The following is a 6,487-nucleotide window of genomic DNA, read 5'->3' as shown; positions in this document are numbered from 1 at the left end:
TTTCCGAGACAATATCGCTATGGAAGTAGATGGCCCAACCTTCCTTCCAAGGAGTGGCTGGTGGGTTTGAACTGCCAGCCTTCTGGTTAGCAGTCAAATGCCTTAGGCACTATGCCACCAGAGCTCCCTTTCAATATATATATAGATAGATAAAATATATTAAAAAAAGAAAACCAGTTGCCGTTGAGTTAATTTTAATTCGTGGAGACCTCACATGTTTCGGGGTAGAACCACGTTCCATAGAGTTTTCAATGGTTGTGATCTTTGGGAAATAGATTATCATGTCTTTTCTTCGAGGCACCTCTGAGTAGATTTTGGCCATTAGCTGAACACCTTGCCGTTTGGCCACCCAGGGACTTCAAGATAAAATAGAAAAGTATAATGTAGAAAGGAAAGGATTCGGTTTCTAGATTCTGGTTGAAGTAGTAAAATATCGACTGTAAATACACTATGAAAAGTATGTATATTGCAATTCCTAGAGCAATCACTGAGGGAAAAAAACATAGAGAAAGATATAGGCAAAGACACAACAAAGAAATGGAAATAGAATACAGACAAACGTTCAAATAACACAAAAGAAAGCAGAAAGCTAGAAACAGGAATAAAAAGAATAAACAAACAGAAAACAATAAAATTGTAGACCTAAATACAAACAGATCTACAATTTTATTAAATATAAGTAGTCTATAAACACACCAATTAAACCATGGAAATTGTAAGGTTTTTTTTTTTTTTTTAAAAAAAATGCTTTTAACATAAAACTCACTTCAGATACAATGCTATAGGCAGGTTAAAAGTAAAAGAATAGAAAAAATATAATGTATAAACACAAATCAAAGAGAGCTGGAACAACTATTTTAATATCAATTTTATTTAATATCAATATTAATTAATAGACTTCAGAGCAAAGAATACATAATGGATACATAAGGGATAATACATAATGATGAAAGAGTAAACTCACCCAGAAGCCATAACAATCCTAAATGTCTATGCACAAACAACAAAATTGCATACTATAGGAAACAAAAATTGACAGAACTGAAAGAGGAAAGAGACAAATCCACAATTATAGTTATAGATTTCAACAGTCCTCTCTCAGTAATAGATGGGACAAGTAGACAGAAAATTAGCAAGGATATATAAGAACTGAATACTATTATCAACCAACTGAATCTAATCGACATTTATAGAACACTCCATCAAACAATAGCAGAATACACATTCTTTTCAAGTGTACATGGAATATTCACCAAGATAGACTATAGTCTGGATCATAAAATAAACTTTAAGCAAGCTGTTCACACAGGAGCTTTTGAAAATGTAAAGTATTGGTTTGGTTTAGAAAGAAAGAAAGAAAAAGAAGATTAGTGAATATCAAATACAGTAAAATTTTGTTTAGATCTATACTTGATTCTATATTTTTCATCATAAAGTAGAATTTGTAAATGTGTTTACCAAAAGGAATAAAGAGTTTTCCTATAAAATATCAATAGGTCCGAAGACTGTTGACTTTTAACCTTGATTATGCCTGTTTGTAATATGAAACCACAACCATTAAAATTTTGTAATTTTCATGCTAGTAAACTGTGACTGTTCACTCAGTGTTCTTAAGCTTATTCACTAACCTTGAGATAATTAACCCCCTGAAATGACCTTATATTCAGTTAACTTATATTCAGTTATCTTCAGTTAACCCCAGTTAACTGAATATAAAAGACTGCAGATCCTCTTAGAATTAGGAACACATCTACAGATATTTATCCTTAAAGAGTTATTTTATGCACATCCATGTTCATCACATTATTCACAATAGCAAAAGGATGGAAACAATCTAGATGCTCATTAATGCATGTGGTACATACACACAATGGAATACTATGCAAAGTTAAGGAACAATGATGAATCTGCTAAACATCTCATAACATGGATGAATCTAGAGGATATTATGCTGACTGAAATGAGTCAATTGCAAAAGCATAAATACTGTATGAGACCAGTACTACAAAAAGTCAAAAAAGATTTTCACATAAAAACAAGTATTCTTTGATGGTTACCAGGACTGGGAGGGGAAAGGTGGGTAAACCACTAACTAGAGGGTAGACACATATTAACTTGGGTGAAAGAGAAGGCAGTATACAATAAAGAGGAAGTCAACACAAAATGATCAAGAAAAGAAGATGCTGGGAGGAGTACAAGAGTTAAAGGCAACAATGGTAAATTCTACATATAATCCTGCAATAACAGTAATAGCAATAATCAATATTCTATAAGGTACATGAGCTGAACAGGTGTGGGATGGAGAATAGGACTATACTCACAAATATGTTTAGGTCTGACAAGGTATTTCTACAATGCACTTACATATGCTGCAAATACATCCATGAATATAGTAAAGCACATAGAGGACAAAGTTATGAAAACTTCTTAGCTAAAACCAAACACCTTGAGGGAATGAGTCACTGGGCCTAAGGACTCAAGACCATAGTACTGGGGGACATCAAGGTCAACTGGCACAACATAGTCCACAAAGACAATGTCCTACACATCCTACTTTGGTGAGTAGCGACTGGGGTCTTAAAAGCTTACAAGAGCCACCTAAGGTACAACTATAGGTTTCTCCCCATCCTGAACAAAGAAGAGTGAGGAAAAAAAGGACACATGGAAACAATTAGTCCAAAGGACTACAGGATCACATGGACCTCAGTATCCAGGACCTTGAGACCAGAAGAACTAGATGGTACCTAGCTACCACTACTAAATGCTTTGAAAGAGGTCACATTAGAAGGTCCTGGATAGAGAAGAAAAATGTGGAACAAAACTCAAAATTATAAAAAAAAAAAAAGAAAAAAAACAGACTTGCTGATTGGCAGAGACTGGTGGACTCCATGACTATGTCCCTTGGTCACCCTTCAGACCTGGAACTGAATTCACTCTCATAGCTGAATTTTCAGTCAAACAATAGGTTTACAAGGTGAACAATAACTCTAGGAAGGTGGACACTCCTTAGAACAATCAATCAATAATTCCAGATCAAAAGGGCAGCATTTGCCCAAGGACAAAGTTCAGAAGGCAGGAAGGGTTAGGTGAGAAGGAGGAATGGAAATAAGAAACACAGCGAGGATGTGGGAGAAGTGATGTTACACTGAGGGGATTACAATCAGTGATATGAAACAAAATGTATGTGAATTGCTGAATGGAAAACTGATTTGCTCTGTAAACTTTCATTTAAATCACAATAAAAAGGTTTTTTTTTAAATGGGGCAATCATAATATTAAAAAGTTAGTTAAGTGTTGAACCTTACTAAGCATCTAAAAAAACTCACTGCCATCAAGTGGATTCGACTAATAGCAACACCTCCTTGGGTGTCCAAGGCGTATCTCCACAGAAATAGATTGCCCAATCTGACTTCCAAGGAGTGACTGGTGGGTTTGAACTGCCAGGCTTCTGGTTAGCAGTCAAATGCCTTAGGTACTATGCCACCAGAGCTCCCTTACTAAGCATAGGGTCAAAGTTATTTTACCAGTAAAACTTAAATGCATTTCTAGAAAGATAAATTTTTTTATTGAGGTAACTATATATATATTTTTTGTTTTCACACAAAGAAAAACCATTTTCCACTTCAACATTTTTTACATGTACAATTTAATATTAATTACATTCATCATGTATAACATGCACATGTATCTGATGGCACAGTGCCTAAGGCATTAGACCGCTAACCAGAAGGCTAGCAGTTCAAACCCACCAGCCACTCCTTGGGAGGAAGACTGGGAAATCTACTTCCATAGAGATACTGCCTCAGCAACTCAAGAAGGGGTCACTATGAGTCAAATTCAACTCAACAGCAGTGAATTTGCTTTTTGGGTTATAACAGATTAATTTTTAAACCCAAAACAGAATCCAAATTTCCCAAGGCACTGAGTATACAAAGGTGAACAAGACAATCCTTATTTTAGGGACCTCTTGTTCATGATATTGGGAGCTCTGATGGCATAGCACCTAAGGCATTTGACTTCTAACCAGAAGGATGGCGGTTCAAACCCACCAGCCACTCCTCGGAAGGAAGACTGGGCAATCTACTTCCATAGAGATACCACCTCAGAAACCAAAGGAGGGGTTACTGTCAGTTTGGATTCAACTCCATGGCAGTGAGTTGTTTTTTTGTTTGTTCTTGATATGACATGGACTAGTAAACAACAACAAAAAGTATGTTATAGTCTTTGTTCGTGTGTTACTACCTGTGAAGGAAAGAAAGAGAGAGAGGGAAAGAACGAGAGAAAGAAAGAATGAGAGAGAGAAAAAAGAAAGAAAATTTAAACAATATGAAGTACGATGGAAGAATATAGTTACAGAAGCAGACGGAAACTTGTTTTATGCCTCAAGTAGGATATCAGGAAAGACGTCATAGTTTTCTAACCCCCTGACTTCATCACCTACCCCTCTCTATCTTGTTCACTACACTCCTACAACACACATCTTTCCAGCCACTGAACATTTCAGATGTGTTTCTATCTCAAGGCCTTTGGACTTGCTGTTCATTCTGCCCAGAACAATTTCCTCACATCTGTACAGAGCTGCTTGTTTCATCATTCAAGTCTTAGCTAAAACAGCAATTCATCAGAGATTTTTCCTGACCTCCCTTGCTAAAGCAGTGCCTTTCTCCATGCACATCAATCTATCTTTTTACCCTATTTTTATTCATAGCCCTTATCACTTTCTGCAAATATGCTATTTATCTGTTTACTTTTTTAGTATGTGTCCCCATACCAGAGAACAAGCTTATTGTCTAATTCATTGCTGTACCCCCAGCACTTGACCAGTGTCTGGTGCACAGTAAGTACTCATAAATATGTTAAATGAGGGCATGATTTGACATGAGTTTTGAAGAATAAAGAATGTACTAGGCAAAGCAGAAGAGGAACACTCCAGAAAGAAAGCAGAACACATGGAAATATGAACACTTGAAATAAGCATGGCAATGGCACATTTGGGAAACAGAATAATTCCAAGTGGTGAGAACATAACAAGCAAAGGAGGAGAGATAAGAGAGAAGCCAAAAGAAGAATTGAGAAGATTGGAAAACATTTTGTATATCAAGCTACACAAGCTATTACAGGGGAGTGACTGAATGCAATCTGTATTTTAGAAATGAAAATAAACATACCATGAAGTATTTGTTTACATTCTGTCTCCTCCTAAAAGAGATTTGAAGTTCTTTACATAAATAAATAATATTTAGTCAAGTTAAAGATGTGTATACCTCTATGACTGAGCAAATTGAGTTTATCAAACTGCCACTAATGGGATCTTGAGATCCAATCAGTAGATACAACACCAAATGGCATTTAAAAAACAAAATGAAATAGCAAAGAAAATCTCAAACTGTATCACACCCAGTAAAGGTAAGCACTGTTCTGTGGAACTTTTGTTTCAATTATAGCCGAGTTATAAGCACTGAGAGGATATATAAAGTATTTCCTATTGATCTAGACAGGGAGCTCTGGTAGCATAGTGGCTAAGGCACTTGACTGCTAACCAGAAGGCTGGCGGTTCAAATCCATCAGCCACTCCTCGGAAGGAAGGTTGGGCAACTGCCTGGGAAACCCAAGGAGGGGGTCGCTATGACGGCAAATAACAACAATTGATCTAGACTAGAGCAAGAGTCTTCAAAGCACTGCCCTCAGGCCAAATTCAGCCCAAGCTTTGCTCCAACACAGCCTTACCTATCTCTTTGCATACTGCCTATGGCTGCATCTGCTTGTCAAGGCAGAGCTGAGTTTTTTTTTTTTTTTTTTTTCATTGTGATTTGGGTGAAAATTTACAAATTCACTTTCCATACAACAGTTCACAAACACTTTGTCTCATGACATTGACTACAATGCAACAGCTCCTCTCCTACTTCCTCCCGATAGTTACCTCTTCCCTGTGTCCATCCCTCCAGGCACTCCTGCCCCCTGAGCTGTCTCCCTGTGCATACATAACCCTTCTTTCTCCCATGATTGATCTCTACAAGGAGTGTATCTACCTCAGGTAAATGTTCAACTCATATACCTGTCTTTTGTTTGGCTGGAAGTCATAGATGTGAGCTCAATTCCAGACCTGAAGGGCAGCTAGGGGCCATGGTCTCAGGGGTTCCACCAGGGTCTATCAGACCAGCAAACCTGGTCCCCCCTTTTGTTTCTCAAATGATTTTGAGTTTTGTTCCACATTGTTCTCCCTCTCTATCAAGGATCTCCCTATATAGATCCCCCTCGGAGTGGCTGACAGTGGTAGCCGGGCACCATCTAGTTCTTCTGGTCTCACAGTCGTATAGGATGCAGATCGCATGGTGTACCAGTCTCTAGGACTAATTGTTTCCATGAATCTTTGGTTTTCTTCATTCTTCTTTGCTCTGGACGAGGAGAGACCCATCGTTGCATACAGATGGCTGCTTGCAAGCTTTTAAGATCCTAGTGACTAATTGCCTAAATAGGTGAAAAAATG

The sequence above is a fragment of the Orycteropus afer genome, unplaced genomic scaffold, assembly GCF_000298275.1.
Source record: "Orycteropus afer afer isolate SDZICR_OR568_19922 unplaced genomic scaffold, OryAfe1.0 scaffold00150, whole genome shotgun sequence".
NCBI lineage: Eukaryota > Metazoa > Chordata > Mammalia > Tubulidentata > Orycteropodidae > Orycteropus > Orycteropus afer.
Note: the sequence above shows the minus strand (reverse complement) of the source record.